Raw genomic sequence first — 20,626 nt, 5'->3', positions numbered from 1 at the left:
GATGTTGAAAATTAAAAGGCCCAAGATATTTTGGACCTCATGTGCAACTCATACAATTAACTTGATGGTCGAAGCAATTGGCAAGTTGAAGCATTTTGGTCCTGCAATAACCAAAGCCAAGGAGATGACAATTTTCATTTATGCTCATCATGCCACATTAGCATTGATGAGATCTTATACAAAGAAGAGGGACATTGTTAGGCCGGGAGTGACCAGATTTGCTTCGGCATTTCTTACATTGCAAAGTCTTGCTTCTAAGAGGAAGCAACTAATGGAGATGTGTTGTAGTGACACTTGGGAAGAATGCAAGCACACCAGAACAAAGAAAGGAAAGGTGGCTCATGCCACAATAATGAGTAGGGCATTCTGGAAAAATGTGTGTCTTTGCATCAAGGTATTGTTAGATGAACTACAAATTGTGTCTTGTGCTCTTCTTTAATTGCTTATATGTTAAATAGTAACTAATGTAGTGTTTGTGTATGTTTGATGCAAGGTTTTTGAGCCATTGGTGAAGTTACCGGTTGGCTGATAGTGATGGGCAGTCCATGGCCTCTATGTATGGACAAATAATAGAGACAAAGAAGGAAATAGTGCTTGCGGTTGAAGGTTCGGAGAAGGATTACAAGGTGATCACAACAACCGTGGAGAGAAAGATGGATGGGAGGCTAGATACCAAGTTGCACATGGTAGCATATGCCTTGAATCCCTATTATAGTTATACTACCACAAGTATCTTCACCGATTTAGAAGTCATGTCCGGGTTGATGGATGTTATTGAACAATTTTATCACGATGATCATGACGCACAAAATAATGCCCTGAACATAGACTTGCCCAAGTTTAAAAACAAGGAAGGCATGTTTGGGAAGGGGGCTGCCACAAAAGCAATTACCAATGCCAATTATAATGCTGATAAGCTTGTTCTCAAAGATAGGTTTGCCATATTGCATTTCTAATATTTTAGGGCTGATGCATAGTACTTTCTATTTCTATGGACTGCAAACTCCTACATTGATGCACATGGCTTTGAGGATACTCAACTTAACCACAAGTTCATCTGGGTGTGAAAGAAATTGGAGCGTTTTTGAACAAGTAAGTCTCAACCTACAAATAGTTAAATACTGATCCTTTTTTTCATTTATGAAAAGATGTGAATCACTAACCTTCACTATGCAATTTGTAGGTTGATGCAAAGAGGAGAAATAAATTAGATGTGCATCGTAGGGACGATCTAGTTTATATTCAATCCAATGGAAGATTTCTAGACAAGAGAAATAAATACTCCTCATCTTGTGATGTTCTCCTTGGTGAAGATGCTTCCACGGCCCAAGATTGGATATGTGAAGATGCTTACGATGATGAAGAGATGGGAACTACTGGAGTTGACAATACAAGAGAGCCTCGTAGAAGTCTAAGGGTGAGAGAGTTCCATGAAGTGGAAGACTTTGTTTCCGATAATGAAGATGACACTGTGCCTATCAATGAAGATGAGATTGAGTTTGAGTCTGATGATGACATGGTTGGGGGGATAGAAGAAAATGATGAGGAAGACCTGATGCAGCCTTGAACCCTAGGCCTTTTAACAATCTCATTCCTAGTACTGTGTGTTGCTTGCTAGAAGCCTACGACCTTATTTTGGTTGTGACTTGTGACTTATGAGAGAATCAAAAAGCTAGCTAAGAACTATCTTATTTTGGTTGATTGGTGTTTGGCTATTTGCAAGCAAAGTAGTAACTAGTAAGAGACTAAGAGTGTAAGACTGTAAGACTAAGAAGTTGAAGTAGAAGTGTATAACTAAGCTTATTTGTGTATTCCGGACATGATGTGCTGCCTATCCAGTACCCAAGTTTATTTGTGGACTGGTGACTGAGACTATCAACTGCAATCTTGTGTACACAACTACACATGATGTTGAGATGGCTGTAGTTTATTTGTGCACTCATATATGTAGTTATGTATTGTTGTTCTGCCTATTGTTGCTTGTTATCTACTTATTTAAATGAATAAGTGCTATCCTATTTGAAAATGCCCAAACAGAATATGTGTTGTTGAAGTGCTGTCCAATTTTTGTTGTGTAATATTGTAATAATATCTATGTAATCTTGTCCTATTTGAATTTCAAACATGCAGAAACATGACATGTGCTGTTGTTATATATTGATGTAGTCTTAAAGGCTTAGAGAACACACTTGCTGATTATTTCCAATCTTGCCTTAATAGTGCCTGAAAACGTAGGTCTTGAGAAAAAACTTGCCGATTAATAGTCGACCGATAAAATTGATTAATCGGCCGATTTCCGATTAATCTCTAATCCCCAGCCGATCGAGACGATTACGATAAGCAATATCCCAAACAGTGGTATGTGTAGGTAAGAACGGTTCTTGCTAAGCCCGTAGCAGCCACACAAAACTTGCAACAACAAAGTAGAGGACGTCTAACATGTTTTTGCATGGCATGTTGATATGGTCAAGACGTGATGAGTTATACGTTATTGTAAATTATCGGCAACCGGCAGGAGCCTTATGGTTGTCTCTTTATTGTATGATTTGCGAAGGCCATGTAGTTGCTTTACTTTATCACTATGAGTTAGTGATAGTATTAGTAGCAGTAGTTGGCGAGACGACCATGACGCTACGATGAAGATCATGGTGTCAAGCCGGTGACGATGGAGATCATGACGATGCTTTGGAGATGGAGATCAAAAGAACAAGATGATGATGTCCATATCATGTCACATATTTTGATTGCATGTGATGTTTATCTTATTATGCTTCTTATTTTGCTTAGTACTGTGGTAGCATTATAAGATGATCCCTTACAAAATTTCAAGGTACAAGTGTTCTCCCTGAGTATGCACCGTTGCGAAAATTCGTCGTGCCGAGACACCATGTGATGACAGGGTGTGATAAGCTCTATGTTCAAATACAACGGGTGTAAGACAGTTTTGCACATGCAGAATACTTGGGTTAAACATGACGAGCCTAGCATGTACAAACATGGCCTCGGAACATTGGAGACCGAAAGGTCGAGCGTGAATGATATAGTAGATATGATCAACATAAGACGTTCACCATTGAAAACTACTCCATCTCACGTGATGATCGGACATGGTTTAGTTGATTTGGATCACGTGATCATTTAGATGACTAGAGGGATGTCTATCTAAGTGGGAGTTTGTTAGTAATTTGATTAATTGAACTTTAATTTATCATGAACTTAGTCCTGATAGTTTTTTGCATATCTATGTTGTTGTAGATCAATGGCCCGTTCTACCGTTCCCTTGAATTTTAATGTGTTCCTAGAGAAAGCTAAGTTGAAAGATGATGGTAGCAACTACACGGAATTATGTCCTTGAAGCACCGCTAGGTGACAAGCCCCCTCCTGGTAATGTAGACGTTTTGAATGTCTGGCAAACGCGGTCTGATGACTACTCGATAGTTCACTGTTCCATGCTTTACGGCTTAGAATCGGGACTTCAAAGACGTTTTGAACGTCATGGAGCATATGAGATGTTCCAAGAGTTGAAGTTAATATTTCATGAAAATGGCCGAACTGAGAGATATGAAGTCTCCAATAAGTTCTACAGCTGCAAGATGGAGGAGAATAATTCTATCAGTGAACAAATACTCAGAATGTCTGGATACTACAATCACATGACTCAACTTTGTTGCAAAGTTGATGAAGATAGTGTTATTGATAAAGTTCTTCAATCACTGCCACTAAGCTATAAAGGCTTCGGTATGAACTATAATATGCAAGGGGTGCAGAAAACAACTCCCGAGCTCTTCGCTATTGTTGGTGTCAAAACCGGCGGATCTCGGGTAGGGGGTCCCGAACTGTGCGTCTATGGCGGATGGTAATAGGAGGCAGGGGACACGATGTTCACCTAGGTTCGAGCCCTCTTGATGGAGGTAATACCATACATCCCGCTTGATTGTTCTTGATGATATGAGTATTAAAAGAGTTGATCTACCAGGAGATCATAGAGGCTAAACCCTAGAATCTAGCCTATGGTATGATTGTATGTTGTCCTACGGACTAAACCCTCCGGTTTATATAGACACCGGAGGGGGCTAGGGTTACACAGAGTCGGTTACAAGGGAGGAGATCTACATATCCATATTGCCAAGCTTGCCTTCCACGCCAAGGAAAGTCCCATCCGGACACGGGACGAAGTCTTCAATCTTGTATCTTCATAATCCAACAGTCCGGCCAAAGGATATAGTCCGGCTGTCCGGAGACCCCCTAATCCAGGACTCCCTCAGTAGCCCCTGAACCAGGCTCGACGATGAGTCCGGTGCGTAGTTTTGTCTTCGGCATTGCAAGGTGGGTTCCTCCTCTGAATACTCCATAGAAGATTTTGAACACCAGAATAGTATCTGGCTCTGCAAAACAAGTTCCATGTACTACTGTAGAGGGAATAATATTTCCACAAATCTAATCTGCTGACACGTTTTGACAGCATGACGTCACGTCATGGCCCGGTCATTATCCGAACTGTTTTTCCCAACCAGCACTGCACATATTGCGAGGCGGTTTTCTTGACACGTCTTGTCGAAGCAGAGATCGTGCCCCCCTTATTACGAGATTCTCATCAATACGGACGTGGGTAACCCACTCGTGCCCGTTGGTATGACTCCTCAATTTTAGGAAAGTTCAAAACGGCCGCGAGGAGGACGCTTGATATTCACCCTCTTTATAAAGAGGCCAAGGCCTTTCGTTTCTTCCTCTCGTACTCAATCGAATCCTTCCCCTGCCTCGAGTTCCAACACCCAAGGCTCAGGTCAGGCCCTTCGGACCTTCAATCATGTCCGGATCCAACCTCCAAGGTCGGTGGATGCCTTCCGCTGTCACAGAGGAGGACATCAAGAAGCTGAGAGAGGCCAGGCATCTAACCGCTGAAATCTCGCACAGGCTTCCCGCCCAAGGGCAGGTCATCCCCACTCCCGAATCCAACGGGAGTGTTGTGTTCGCCTCTCACTTCCTCCGAGGAATAGGCCTCGCTTTGGACCCCTTTGTTAGGGGGCTCATGTTCTATTATGGGCTGGATTTCCATGATCTGGCCCCGGATTCCCTCCTTCACATCTCGTCGTTCATCGTCGTATGTGAGGCATTCCTCCGCATTACCCCACACTTCGGCCTGTGGCTCAAGACCTTCAATGTACAGCCGAAGATGATCGAGGGGCGACACGCAGAGTGTAGAGGCGCTATAATAAGTAGGAACACTGATGTTCCATGGCCAGAGGGTTCCTTTCCAGAGGTGTCCAGTTTATGGCAGTGGGAGTGGTTCTATATCACTGCTCCCAGAAGTACCAAGTGGGTAGCCGCCCCTGCCTTTCGCACGGGCCCCCCACGACAACTGACGTCATGGGTCACCGAGGGGCTAAACTGGGGGCCAACAAATGATGTGCTGATATTGCAGAGTCGCATCAGAGATCTCCTCGAGAGAGACGTCAACCTGGTCACGGTGATGCAGGTCATGCTAATCCGCCAGGTCCCACCTTGCAAACATAGACCTTTCCGTATGTGGGAGTTCAACCCGGAGGGACCGCGAATCATTCAACACTTCCTCGGCATGACGCTCGAGGAGATGTACAAGCTGTTCTTCAGACCACAAATAAAGTGTCCAGACACCACCGAGGATGCGGGTCTGAGCTGTAATCGCCCGGATACCCAGGTAAGTAATCCCGCGGCCGAACACACTGTTTCTCTTATTTATCATAATCATCATTCTGAAAAAGTCGCTCTTTGACCAGGCGAAGATGATCAGGTGTCCGGCCCCCCTTCCCGAAGGCACAGCAAACCCAGTACTGGCCAGGATGCTCGAGTCGGCGCCTTATCCGGCGCCCTCAGGGGAAAGATGAAGGGGGGGAATAAAGAGGCTGAAAGCAGACCTCACTCATTATCCATCAAAACCGGAGGAATTAATGCCTCCGCGAAAGAGGGTACCCAGGGAGAAGGATTTGAAATTCCCTCTCCCCAAGGAAGGAAGAGGACTACCTCTGAAGACCCGGAAACAATGGTTTCCAAACGAGGGAAGAACTCTTCGCCAGAGGGTCCTTCCTCAAAGGGCACTCTTGCCGCACAGCGCTCGCGAGGGGATCATCCCTCTACCGAGCTGTAAGTAATCAAAAAGTACTTAATAGTGAAAATATCCTATCTTACTTCTGAAGACACTAACCGAAGCTTATATCTTGCAGTTCGGATCGTAGCCCTTCTCGACAGAGTTCGTCTTTGGGGGATCTTCTTCCGGAGATGATGGAGAGTGAAACACCTCCCCCTGCCACCCCGCCTCATGAGGCGGGCGACCCTGAAGTGTCGTCGCGGAGGGTTTCTCCTAATCCACCAAGGCCAGAGGGTAATCCTTTGGCCACCCGTAGTCCTCAGTATTCGGCTCCTGAAGAGAGCGATAGAAAGAGTCCGGAACCGTACAGTATGCAGTCGGACGCGTTGAAGGATCTTTTGGGGAAAGCGGCCATCTCAGAAGCGCATCGTACGCTAATGGGTACGGTAATTGAAAGGATTTCATCCGCTGAAAGCGGATTGCATGAAGCTTTTATGAGTCTGCTGAAAGGATTTGAGGTACGTGAAATAGTGTATGTTTTTGACAGTACCGGACACGATAGGTGTGCCCTATGCAGATAGTAGCCCCTGAGACTCTGATTGCTGTCGAAAACAGCGGCAAACAGAGGATCATAGTCCCAGGTAATAACCAGACCCCCTTTATGTGCAGGTGGCTGGAGCTCCGGTCGCCAGCCGGACTGATGGGTTTGCCGAGATAAAGCGACAACTTGATGCGGCAGATGCCGACATCGTGCTTGTCAACAAGCGGCTTGACGAGGCACAGGGTAAGTGATTTCTCCGGTGATCAACACATAGTAAGAGGAGCAGGATGCCAGTATCCTTAATATGTTGTGACTGCAGATGGAGTTGCCACCGTGGAGTCCCTTCGGGCGGAGCTTGCCCGAGCCAAGGAACAAGCAATGACTAGCGACGCGGCCGCCCTAAAGGCGGTCGAAGAGCTGAGGGCCGAACAGGCCGCGATCGCCAGAGCAAGGAAAGAATAGCCAATATGGTCGTTGAGTTGAAGGATGCCGCTGACCGTTACCAGCTTCTTGAAAAAGAAAGCCGGGCGAAGGCGACGGACCTGGAGAAGGCCATGGTAGCAGCCAAGGAAGCCCGCTCCAAAATCAGAGCGGCGAAGGAGGAGCTGCGTCAAGCTGCGGATATCGTGGCTGGGAAGCCCTTCTTGTTACGGACTAAGTTCGGAGATCCGAAGTATGCTCCTCTTGATCAACTATGGAGTTCTGCGGACGCCTACATGGATTTGGCAGCAAGTGCTGCTGATGCAGCTGAGTACTTCAAGGATCAAAAAGATCGTGAAGTGGAAAAGCTGTTCTGGTCACAATTCCATGCTCCAGTGCGTCCGCAACTGCTGAATGAGTGAATGGCCGAGTGAGCTGAGCTCCATAGGTTGTCCGGACTTGCCATGAGGTCTGTTGTGGATCATCTGTGGCCGGGAGGGCCAAGGCCAAATAGCTACTTTAGTTTAGTGCAACAATTACTTGGTGCTGTGCCGCACATCGATGCTATGAAGAGGTCGGTGTGCATAGAGGGTGCGCGGATGTATTTGCCCGTGTCAAAACATACTGGGCAGAGATGGAGGCCACCACTATTGCAACACAGGGTTTGGCCGTGGGCCGAGTGGCTGCCGAGCGCACTACTTTGAAGAGGTCCTTGAAGGCGCTCATCCGAAAGAGGCTTAGTGTTCGAAGAATATTATGTTCTAGTGACATGTATTTCCATTGTAAAAACAATGTTTTATTGAATTATAAAGGTTGTGTTTATACTTTTGCCTGAAAGTATTATGAGGCCTCCTGTCGGCCGTTTATGTATATATGTATATAACCTGAAAGTTTGCAGTCGTCAGCTTCCGCCCCCATGCATATAATGCGGGGGTGTTCGCAAAAAATGTGTATTCACACTTGATCCAACGTCTTGGTCCGTGAAGGAGGTGGTAGCGTAGCGAACGAGGCAATCGGACTATATTGATTTAACACTTTCACTTAGCCATAGGAGTTTGACGGTGGGGCTACGATATAGCCCCTGGTACTTCTGCGCTCGTCCGAATACGGGGCGCGTATGTACATGAACGGGAAACAACCCTTCGTTAATGCGGAGGAATCTCGAAGGTTGACCAGTCTCGCACTACGTCATGACAGTCAGTTTTCGGCTTTCTCAACTGAGGTGCTCATCCGGATAAACCAGGGCACAATCGCAGTAGTCCTCCCAGTGCTACCTTGGCCGATATAGCGGAACGTAAGGTACCAAAACATGGGAGCCGGGCAAACCCAACATTTGACCAAAGACATGATTCGGAGCTGATGCATATAAGGCCAAACTAGCAACGCCGAACACTCCCTAAGGTATTCGGCCTTTATAACATATACTAGGCTGAATAATGCCCCTTAATAATAAACTCCGAGTGTCCAGGTACGTGCAATATCCTGACGTGGCCATATGCCAATAACGTCAGTATCCTTCTCGGTTGTATTGAGTATCCGGAGGATGTGAGCCACAAGAGATAGTAAAAAAGGTTTACGCATGGTCTTAATCTGAAAAGAAACCTCGGGTCCCTGCTGCACGTCTGCGCCTGTGTCTCCGTTGTGCCGTGTCCTGGACGGGTGTAGCATGATTGTCATCTGTAAAAGAGAAGAACTTAGGTGAAAGTTGCCGTGCCGGAAAATTGGTTACTATCAATAAACCATTAAAATTTAAGATAATCAAGTTTGAACCGAACTAGCCCTAATTACACACGGGAAGCCCCTGGCACCGTCTATGAGGGTTTGACCATGAAACCAATCTCATGTGTATGTGGTGATGCGCCGGACTCGCCTAACCGTGTCCGTGGTCTTGACGACCTGTCATTTTTCCTAGTTTGTGAGGCCGTCTAGTGTTCGGCTGTTAAAGCTGCCGCACATTCTTTCACGCATAGAGAACGCTCAGTGTTTCCACTAACTGTGATGGTGCCCCGTGGATCGGGCATCTTGAGCTTGAGATAAGCGTAATGAAGTATTGCATTAAAACGAGCAAAAGCCGCTCTTCCGAGTAGTGCTTGATAGCCACTTCGGAATGGAGCGATGTAGAAAGTTAACCTTTCGCTTCGGAAGTTGCCGGGAGAGCCGAATACAACCTCTAGTAATAGAGAGCCCGTACAACGGGCCTCTGGGCCTGGTATTACTCCCTTGAAGGAAGTATTACTGTGGTTTATTTGTGTCGGGAATATCCTCATTTTGCGGACTGTGTCCTGATATATCAGATTTAGACTACTGCCCCGTCCATGAGGACTCGTGTGAGATGGTATCCATGTATTATTGGGGCTAACACCAAGGCAGCCAATCATTGCTGGTGCTTTCTTGTCCACTCGCGTGGAGGCCCATTTTCACGAACTTGTTATTAAATAAAAAGAGAAGAAAAGGGGGAGCTTGAGGGATAGAAACACTGGTCGCAGGGAAGAAACCTGGTTGGCTTTCCTGTCCACAGCCAACCTGTCATCCTACAGTTCGTGCTATGTAAAGGGAGGCATCCTAAGCGGATCAAGCCGTTTCTTTCTTTTTGTTTCGTCTTGTTTTTTTCTCTCCATTTTTCCGATTCTTTTTTGCATTTGTTTCTTCGTTTTTCTCTCTTTTTTATTTGGTTTTCTTTTTTTAGTGGCTTTTCTTCGTCTTTTGTTTGATTTTATTTTTTTCCTCTTCATTTTTTGTTTTCCTTTTTTTCTTATGTTTTTTTGTTTTTAATCTACATATTCGTATATGTCAAAACAATTTTTAAATAAGTGATCAACATTTTTTGTATACATGTTCAACATTGTTCGAACGCTTATTCAACATTTTTCAATTACTTGTTCAATTGTTTAATACTCATTCAACACTTTTTAAATACTCAATCAACATTTTTTGTATACATGTTCAACATTGTCAATTTAACATTTTTCAAATACTCGTTCAACATTTTTTAATACTTATTCAATATTTTTCAAATACTTGTTCAACAATTTTCAAATGTGTTTTGAAGAGTGTTTTTTGATGTGTCGAATTGTTACGAAAAAGTTTTTTTCTTTCTGTCTCCAGTTAGATCCATTGAAAGCGTGTCGTCATTGGTGTCCACCGAAGAATATCAAAACTGTGAGGAAGTATGCCTCACTAGGTAATCCAATTGAATGCCTTGAGCACCATCAATGTCGTTGAAGATCTACTATGGCAATGGTCAAGAAGTTGACTTTGCCAGGTTCTTTGTTCTGAATGCCAAAGTGCTAGGGAGAATGGAATTTGGAATCGTTGAGAGTTCAATCAATGGCCATGACATAGACAAACGGAGGGACAATCAAAGCTGGAAGCTACAAGTCGAAGACAGAGCTTCTCCAGGTGCTCGGTTTGTATTCAAAAAGTTTGCTTCGACTGGCTCCAATTATAGCATCAGCAAGCATGCCCATGATCTGTCGATGGCAGATCCGTTTGACTCCTCATTCTTAGACGGAACTGTTACCATCTGAGAAGGTGTCCTTCGTGTTCATATCTAAATTTGATATCTTATTTGTGGTCAAAAGTCTAAAGTTGTGTTACTTCTTTAATTATGTATCTCTACATGGTGATCTACATTATGTAGGAATGGGAAGATTCTATGGTCCACACAGAAGAATATATAGAAGGACATGTGCTCAAGCTTCGAACCAATAATTTGATAGATTGTTTGTAGAGGGCGTACAAGGGGTTTTCCCTGTAGTCCAGTTTCTATAGTGTTGCACTTGAGTGTGAAATCTCCTCGGTTTGGTTGGTTTTTCTGTTTCTTAGTTGGTGTTGGTTGTTTCTTTGCTCCTTTGTATTTGTATAAGCTGGTCACTCAAGCATCTAGCACGCACTGCCTTTAGTGAAGAGTAATAGAAAAGGAACCATTTTCCTTATTTTTAAATGTGGTGTCCAATATTTGACACCATATAAGTTAATTCACTTCAAATGTTTAGCCAAAAATTCATGAGCACTCTTAGCCATGCTAGATCTGCTCATGGCCCGCCTGCATGGGAAGAGCAGACCACTCGCCACTACTTGTTTCAGAGTTCAGAACGGGTATCAACGTCATCAGTCGTCTGCCCTTGCTAACAAAATGATGGACCTAGGGTGCCACAGTTGATATATACAATGTATAAACAACACAACTTCAAAATATCAGTGTAAAAAATATGTGAATTTCCACTAAAATAGTATAATTTGAGTTAAACATCATAGTAAATCCAAAAAATAGTCTATAAATAGCATTAAGTTTCTGTAAAATTAGTGTTAAGTATAGTATGCAAAGTATTTTTCAGTTTTCCAGGGGCTTTCATGACACCTTGACACCCCCAAGATCTACCCCTAGTCGCTAATTTCTACCTGCTACTCCCTTTTACCACAAGGCCCTTTCTCTTGTTTTCTCTTCTTCTGCATGGCTGAAACTTCTCTCCTGGCCGGAGTTCGCCCACTCCATGTGTGATGCTTGTGTTTTGATTATCGCAGGGTGGCACATCTTCTATATATCAGAAATATAGGTAAACTAGTCGTAAAGTAACTAACGAATGTACTAAATGGTAAACAGTAGCTGATATATATTGTAGTGATGGAGCGACAACTTGATATGTGGAGTAAGCTAAACGATGTGATACTGGACATTTGGACACATCGTTGTTAACTGCAAATAGTTGTCCTCGGTGGCATTGCCTTGCTACCTTAACTATTTAGCAATTGTCAAAGCAAATGAAGTACCTTATTTGTTTCAGAAAATATTTGGAGGCCGTGCGTTCCTATAGTAAACCCTATATTATTTTTTCTCTTAAGCGCAATGATTTGATTAAATTGAGTTAATCAACAAAGATCAACTCACAAGTTATTGTCCAATGCATGACATGCATTCTTGAGACCTGGACCAATAAAAAGGTAATACATATATTTTCAAATGGAAATATGTAGCTAGGGCAAAGTTTTTCTCTCCTCCAAGCTCGACCTGCCAGCCCATGGATTCTTCTCCACTCCGCTTGCCGCTCCAATGATGGGTGGGGGGATCCCAATCCGTCTGATCTGGTTAGTAGTTTAGCTTATTGGTTTTTAGTCCTTTCGGGTATGACACTTGAACGGATGGTGATGTTGTTGAAACTGCCCGTGCTATACGCTGCCATGGCAGTCGGTTTGTTAGCGCATGTATAGGATAGCTATCCACTTATCCTTTCTTCCTAGATTAGCTCGGTGGTTAGCTGATCCATGCAGCCCTTGTACATGTATTTATAGCCGTGATGTCAATAAAAAAACTGTGCAGCAAATCATCTCTCTTTCTCTAGCTTTCATGGTATCAGACGCTCATCCTTGATCGTCTTCACTTCCGCTGACTTCTCGCGGCCATGGCCTCTCCTCACTCCTCCGTCTCCGGCGGCGACGTCAATCCTTTCGCTGCTGTTGAGCCCGTCAATGCCGCCTCCCTCCGCCACCTCCACATCCAGGACCACGTCCCCATCACACTCGATCTCCACACCCCGTCATTCTCTACCTGGCGTACCTACTTCTCTCTCACCTTCCGGGATTTTGGGATCCGCGATCACGTCGACGGCTCGATCGACGCGCTCGCCATGCTCGGCGACGATCACTGGCTCGCGGTGGACGCCACCATCGTCAAGTGGCTCTACCGCACGGTGAGCCGCGAGATCCTCTCGCACGTCATCCGCGACAACGACACCGCGCTGGGGGCATGGACCTCAATCTGCCAACTCTTCCTGGACAACCAGCTGCAACGTCAGGTACTGCTCACCGCGGAGTTTTACACTCTCACGCAGGATGGGATGAGCTTGTTCGACTACTGCCTTCGCATCAAAGTTCTTGCGGACGAGCTGAAGGACGTGGGCGCCCCTGTATTCGGTTGCCTTTGCTACCCCAACATCACCGCCACCACACCCCACAAACTTGCACCGCGATCCCTCCCATGCATCTTTCTTGGATATCCGGCGAATACTAAAGGCTACCGTTGCTATGATCCGGCCTCCCATCGCGCGGCATGTGTATTTTGATGAGCTGGTTTTTCCATTTAAGCAGGTTGTCGCTGCTCCGCCGCCCTCGCCGTTGCCTTCGAGCTCGTCGCGTGTTGTGCTGCCCTTGGTGGCCACGGTCTCCCGGTGGCCTCGCTCCACTCGGCGTGCTCCGACGTCACCTGGCTCACCACCATGCTCGCGTGGGTCGCCGGGCACCCCTGCTACACCACCTGGCCCGTCGCCTGCATCAGGCGGGGCTGCTGCTACGACGACCAATTCTGCAGCCGCAGCAACCGATTCTGCTGCCATGGCAAGCGTTTCGGCTGCACCTGATCCCGCTGCCGTGGCTTCAACTGCGGGAGGCACCAGCTCCAGTGCTGTGGGTGTGGCTCCACTTCCGGCAGGGCCTCGTGTTCTCACACGCGCTCGTGCTGGAGTGCATCACCCGAGCCGTCGTTACCCAGATGACCAGTACGTCTGCACCGCCACCACTTCATCCTCCACGCCAGCTCCTCTTCCGGTGAGTGTGCACGCCGCGTTGCGTGATCCTCATTGGTCCGCAGCCATGCGTGAGGAGTTTGAGGCGCTCCAATGCAACCACACTTGGCAGTTGGTTCCCCGTCCGCCGCATGCAAATGTAATCAGCGGCAAATGGGTCTTCCGTCACAAAATTCGGCCTGACGGGACGCTCGAGCGCTACAAAGCCCGATGGGTGGTGCGCGGGTTTCGACAACGCGCCGGCGTCGACTTCACCGACACCTTCGCGCCGATCGTCAAGCCGGCGACCATTCGCTGCGTCCTACAGCTCGCCGTGTCGCGCAATTGGCATGTCCAACAACTGGATGTGTCAAACGCGTTCCTCCACGGCCATCTCGCAGAGCGCGTTTACTGCCAGCAGCCGACCGGCTTTGTTGATGCCAGCCGCCCCGGCGACGTGTGTCTCCTCTCGCGCTCGCTTTACGGCCTCAAACAGGGGTCGCGGGCGTGGTACCACTGGATCGCCGGTTTCCTCGTCGAGCTGGGCTTCGTGTCGACGCGGTCCGACGCGTCCTTGTTTGTGTACTAGCAAGGAGGGGATGCCGTGCATCTCCTACTATACGTCGACGACATCGTGCTGGCGGCCTCCAGCGACACGCTCCTTCGCCGTCTCATCTCACGGCTCCAGGGCGAGTTCGCGTTGAAAGACCTAGGCGCTCTGCATTACTTCCTAGGCGTGGAAGTGACACGGTGCCCTGATGGATTCTTCCTTTGCCAGCACAAGTATGCATTGGAGCTCCTCGAACGCGCTGGTATGACGAACTGCAAGCCCGCCTCCACTCCAGTTGACACCAAGGGCAAGGTGTCCTCGACGGATGGCGCTCTCGCCGCTGATGGCTCATTCTACCGCAGCATTGTTGGCGCGCTGCAGTACCTTACACTAACGCGCCCTGATCTTACGTACGCGGTGCAGCAGGTCTTCTTGCACATGCATGCACCCCGTGACGTACACTGGGCCTTGGTAAAGCGGGTGCTTCGGTATATTCGCGGCACACCAGCCCTCGGCCTCACGCTGCCAGCATCATCATCGCTCGACCTCGTCGCCTACTCCGACGCCGACTGGGCGGGTTGCCCGGACACACGCCGCTCAACCTCGGGGTACTGCCTCTACCTCGGCCCGGCACTCATCTCATGGTCTTCAAAGCGGCAGCCTACAATCTCGCGCTCGAGCGCTGAGGCTGAGTACTGTGCTGTTGCGAACGCCGTCGCTGAGTGCTCCTGGTTGCGGCAGCTTCTCGCGGAGCTGCACTGCACGGTCAGCCGCGCCACGTTGGTGTACTGCGACAACGTGTCCGCGATCCACATGTCCGCCAACCCAGTGCATCATCGCCGGACGAAACACATCGAACTTGACATCCATTTTGTACGAGAGAAAGTTGCGCTCGGCCACATTCGGGTTCTTCATGTTCCCACCTCGCAGCAATTCGCCGACATCATGACCAAGGGGTTGCCGCTGTCCGTCTTCACGGATTTTCGGTCCAGTCTCTGCATCACTGACGGCGAGGCTTCGACTGCGGGGGGTGTTGAAACTGCACGTGCTATACGCTGCCATGGCAGTCGGTTTGTTAGCGCATGTATAGGATAGCTATGCACTTATCCTTTCTTCCTAGATTAGCTCGGTGGTTAGCTGATCCATGCAGCCCTTGTACATGTATTTATACCCGTGATGTCAATAAGAAAACTGTGCAGCAAATCATCTCTCTTTCTCTAGCTTTCAGATGCTTCATCTTCGAGTTGGTGTTACAGGCTTCGAACCTCCTTCAATTCATTAGTCAGGACGGAGTGGATGAAGCTCCAGTGTAGATTAATGCCTCTAGTTGGTGCATCGAGCTTAGGGTTTCTCGCCATATGTGTGCGAGGGTGTCATCTGGTGTGAGGCACATCAGATCGATTCAAGGGTTTAAATACGACGACTGCGGCTCTAGAACGATGCTCATTAGGGACGCGTGCATGAAGCTTCTCGGCTGTCATCAATAAGGTCAAGTCAGCTCTGGTATTGGGCAGCGATAGCGATGCGCCGGCAGCTCGTTTTAGCGGCGGTGGTCATTCAAATTTCCAGGAACCTTGATGTAATTTTTATTATGTTTGAGGTGCTTTTGTAGTTTCCTGAACTTCTATAACGGATTTATGTCTTTTTGTAATAAACGGAATCCATAGAAAAATATGGTAGCTTGTCTAACTGGGTTGTTTACTTAGTTCCCGTTAATATACAGTCGTGTGTGATCATATGGCTAGTGTGCGGCGGGGGCCAATGTGATGTCCCCACTCCTCGCTTTAGCATAATTTTAGTTTAGTTTCTATTGTTTCTTTCTTTGGCCCACTGCGAGGCTGCATTATTTTCCATGTGGACATTTTGATCGGTCAATAGACTGACATGCATATAAATATTTGGAGTTATATGATGAGCCAGTGATCATATAATCACGTGAAGCTATACTTACTGACCGTATTGATCTTATTTTGTATAACAATTATGACGAATTCAGCAACCATGGATTGCATTTTACTCGCTTTCTAGCAACAACTACGAAAACGAGAGACAATATGCATTAAAAGGGTTATGCATGCTTTGTTGTGTGGTTGGTGTTGTTGTGTTTTCATAAAAAAATTACTCCCTTTGTTCCAAAATGTAAGGTGTATTAGTTCATTGAAAAGTCAAACCGCTTTTAAGTTCATGACAAGTGCGTGTTGTCCACCCTCACTAATTTTCTCCTGATGATGTTCCCCCTTTCTCACGCGTCACATTTCTATGTGGTTGAAGCTTCTCTCCTGGAGGTCGGAGTCCATTCGCTCCATATGTGATGCTTGCTTCGATGATCATAGGGTGGCACTGTTTGTGGAACTCATGGATGGTGGGAAGCGATTCCTTGAGAGATTTCTACGGGTTCTAAGGTTTGGTTAGGTTTTCTCTGTAGCGACATCCTAGTATATTCACAATTTAGCAATGGTCACACTCTCTCCATGTTATCATGCATCAGAGATATTCTTTACTAGTTAGGTTCGGTTAGGACTTGTAAATGAAGTACCTTGCTTGTTTCAGGACAGTTAGAAAGTAGGGGTCGACTGAACCGAACACAGAAATCGGTAATTTGCTCAATCCAGGATGATCATCTTTTATATATCATGCATATATGTTGTATAGTTTCTTTGCATTTTAGCGCAATATAATTGAAATGAATAAGATTACTTTGTCACAACCCTGCTTTCATAACCGCTTACAGCAGTGGAGTTTAACATTATTCTTCAATTCATGCCTGCATGGGTAAATTCATGCTGTGCAAGCGATATACAAATCTAAAAAGGGATTTCTGCTACATAGTTAATGTAGCCAAACCCTTGCTCAGCATTCAACTCTATCTACACAAAGTAACTCGTTTAGAATAAAATGACCAACTCTATCTACACAAAGTAACTTGTTTAGAATAAAATGATCATATTAGATACGGCTTTCGCTCTAGTATTCGATTCATGTTTGCATGAGTTAATTGGTACTCCCTCTGTTCCACAATGTAGCGCATATAGATTTTTCTAAAAGTCAAACTTTATAAACTTTGACCAATTTTATAGAGAAAATCATATACATCTAGAATACCAAATACGTATGGTTAGATACATCACAAGACATACTTTCATATTATATACATTTGGTATTGTAGATATAAATAGTTTTCTCTATAAACTTGGTCAAAATTTATAAAGTTTGACTTTGTAGAAAATCTATATGCGCTATATTATGGAACGGAGGAGTATGTATCTCCAACGTGAGTGAGAGTGAAGGGATATGCAAATCTAGAAAGGAGATTTTCTCTACATAGTTAATGCAGCCCAAAAGTCTTGCTCAGTAGGGCAAAGACAGACATGTTGTAGTATACTCCAATTCATGTTCACATGAATCGGCACACATCGAATGAAGATATGCATATAGTACTACAAGGAGAGATGCACAATGAATGAAGATATGGATTTTGGCACCACAATTAATTAGTGCAGCCAAACCCTCGCTCAACATTTAACTCTGCGTGTACAAAAGGACAGCAACCATGGAGCTTGACACACGCGCTCTCGCCCTCCTCCCGTTGGTGCTCGCCTCGCTCGCGACGTTCCTCCAGCCTGCCACTGCAAACGATGGCACGCCACGCCCCGGCGGAGGCTTCAGCCTCCGCCTGGTCCCGTACGGCGGCTGGAACAGCACCATGCACGTCGACGGCGGCGGCTTCCTGCACCTCAACGAGCAGGCAGCCACCACTGCGCTTCGGCCGCACTTCCACGGTCCGAGAGGTTCACGTACAGTGTGGCCACCACCGTCGGGACGGGCCACGGCCGCCGCACGTACAACCTGGTGCTGGACACGGCCAGCAGCCTGACGTGGATGCAGTGCGTACCGATCGCGCACCCGTTCGCACAGATACCGCCGCCCTTCAACCCAGACATCTCGCCGTCGTTCAGCCGCGTCTCGCGCAAGAGCTCCTTATGTCACGGGCCATCACCGCGCCAGACATGTGAGTTCCGGGCCACCCGCCTCGACAGCACGCACGCGAGCGGTGTGCTCGGCAACGAGACCTTTGCTTTCGCGAACAATGGCGGCGCGGCCGCGGCCGCGGAGGTTCGTGGCGTCGTGTTTGGCTGCGTACACACCACGACGGGGTTCGACAGCCACGGAGTACTCGCCGGTGTCCTCGGCCTGGGGAGGATGAGACCATCGCTCATCTGGACTCGGCTCCACCAGCACGGGCAGGACGGCCGCTTCTCCTACTGCCTCTTCGGGCCCGGGCGTCCGAGCAGGCATGGCCTCCGATTCGGCGCAGACATCCCCGCCACGGGCCACATGAGGAGCACCAAGATCCTCTACATGCAGTACACGACCAGCCCGGATTTCAGCGCCTACTTCGTCAGCGTCGTCGGCATCAGCGTCGCCGAGAAGGCCCTGGTCCGGCCACCCGGAAGGCGAATCTTGTTCAAGCCAATAAATAGAGCTGGGGTTATAGTTAAAGCAGCCAGTAGAAAACCAAAATAACTAGTTAAAGTAAGCATGAAAGAGTTAAATTCCATTTTTTTACTACACTACATATGTTGGTAAAGCATTTACCTAAGTTATGGAAACGCCAAACGAGGGATTTGTTCCGGCGCCACAAGTCGCCCGACGGTAGGTGGAACGGTGGGTGCCTCATCGATCCCGGGACGGGCACGACGGCGATAATACAGCCCGTGTACCATGTCCTGGAGCACGCCGTGGAGGAGCACGTCACGAGACTAGGGCTGCCGGTCGTGAAACGTGACGGGTACCGCCTTTGCTTCGGCGGTGCGACTCAGGCCGCCTTTGAGCACCTGCCGACGGTGACGCTTCGCTTCGAGGAGGGCGCGGGCCTCGTGATCAGGCCGCAACAGCTCTTCGTCTTCGTTCAGCGCGACATCTGCCTCGCCGTGGTGCCAAGCAAGCACATGACCATCATCGGCGCGATGCAGCAGGTGGACACGCGCTTCGTCTATGACATCGCAGCCGCCAAGATCCACTTTGCCCCCGAGAGATGCAGTGATGATACAGGGGGACAGAATTGACCTGATTTTTTCTAGCAAACCGTTATTTAAAAAGAATTGTAATTCCAATGTAGTATTTTCTTGAATTGTATGCCATCAACTGTCTACCAAATGAAAAAGAAATAAAGAATGTGCGTCCGGAACTTGGCCCGTAGGCTACACAAATGCAAGACTCTGTCTCTCCTGTTCAAAGTGGATATCTGCAAAGCCTTCGACTCGGTCAGATGGGAATACATCCGCGATTGGACCGCGGCTCTTCTGTGCACACCATCTTCTACGATTCTGTTGAATGGGGTGGCTGGCAACCCCATCAAGCATGGTATGGGCCTTCAGTAGGGGGACCCCTTATCCCCGCTCCACTTTGTTATGGCAATTGACACACTCCAACAACTGCTTGAGCTGGCAACCCGAAAAGGACTAGTCCACAAGAATTATGGGAGAGGGGTCATGGTGCGAACTTCACTCTATGCAGACGATGCGGCTGTTCTCGTGGCTCCAATCAGAAAAGATATTGACAACCTCTCAGCCATTTTGCACGGATTCGGGGAGGTCACCGGACTTTGCACCAATTTTCACAAGAGCTCGGTTGTGCCCATTCGATGCCATCACCTAAACCTGGAGCACATTCTGCAAGGCTTGCCTGCTAACATGGCGTCCTTCCCCATAAGATACTTGGGTCTTCCATTGTCTGTCTGGCAGCTTAAAAAGGTGGACTTGCAATTTCTTGAGGACAAGAATGCGAGCAAGTTGGTCACCTATGAGGGGCAAAATATCACCATCATTGGACGCACGGCCCTTGTTAAGTCTGTCGTCACCTCGCAAGTGGTCTACTTCATCACATCTTTGGTCATACCGCCGGGCATTCTTCACAATATCAACAAACTTGAGCGTGCTTTCCTTTGGTCGGGATCGGATAAGAAGACGGGCGCCAAGTGCAAGGTAAACTGGGATACGGTTTGCCGCCCGTGCGAATATGGCGGCCTAGGGGTTCTCAACACTGATAAATTTGTGCGGGCCTTACGATTGAGATGGCCATGGTTTGAATGGACGACACAAACAAAATTGTGGGTGGGCTTGGTAAATCCATATAATGAGGAGGACCTTGACTTCTTCTAATGGTTTGGAAAACATGGGCGCCACCAAAGGCTAAATTCTTTGCTTGGTTGGCTATCCAAGACAGAATTTGGACTGCGAATAGGCTACAAAAACATGGATGGCCAAATTGTGGACTTTGCACCATTTGCAAGCGTGAGCGAGAAAGCGGGCCAGGTCTCTTCTTCAAATGTTGCTTCCCTATTAGGCTATGGAACTTGGTCATTGTAAAATTCAGGCTTCATCAAATGGACACCTCTATGTGGCATCTTGAGGGCTCGGTCAAGGACTGGTGGACAAATAGGACCGGCGCCGGAGTCTCCAATAGGAAGCCCATGGCCTCTCTAATCATGCCCGTGTCATGGACCATTTGGAGCAAGCGGAATGCCCGTGTTTTCCGGAACAAGAGCGCTCCAC

The 20,626-nt window shown here is 47.4% G+C and overlaps 1 pseudogene; it reads left to right on the top strand.

Annotated features, from left to right (window-relative positions):
• The first annotated feature begins 17,622 nt into the window (after nt 1–17,622).
• LOC119289424 lies at nt 17,623–19,138 on the top strand (annotated as a pseudogene).
• The last annotated feature ends 1,488 nt before the right edge of the window (nt 19,139–20,626 follow it).

The sequence above is a fragment of the Triticum dicoccoides genome, chromosome 4A, assembly GCF_002162155.2.
Source record: "Triticum dicoccoides isolate Atlit2015 ecotype Zavitan chromosome 4A, WEW_v2.0, whole genome shotgun sequence".
Taxonomy (NCBI): Eukaryota; Viridiplantae; Streptophyta; class Magnoliopsida; order Poales; family Poaceae; genus Triticum; species Triticum dicoccoides.
Note: the sequence above shows the minus strand (reverse complement) of the source record. Positions and strands in the feature narration are given on the sequence as shown.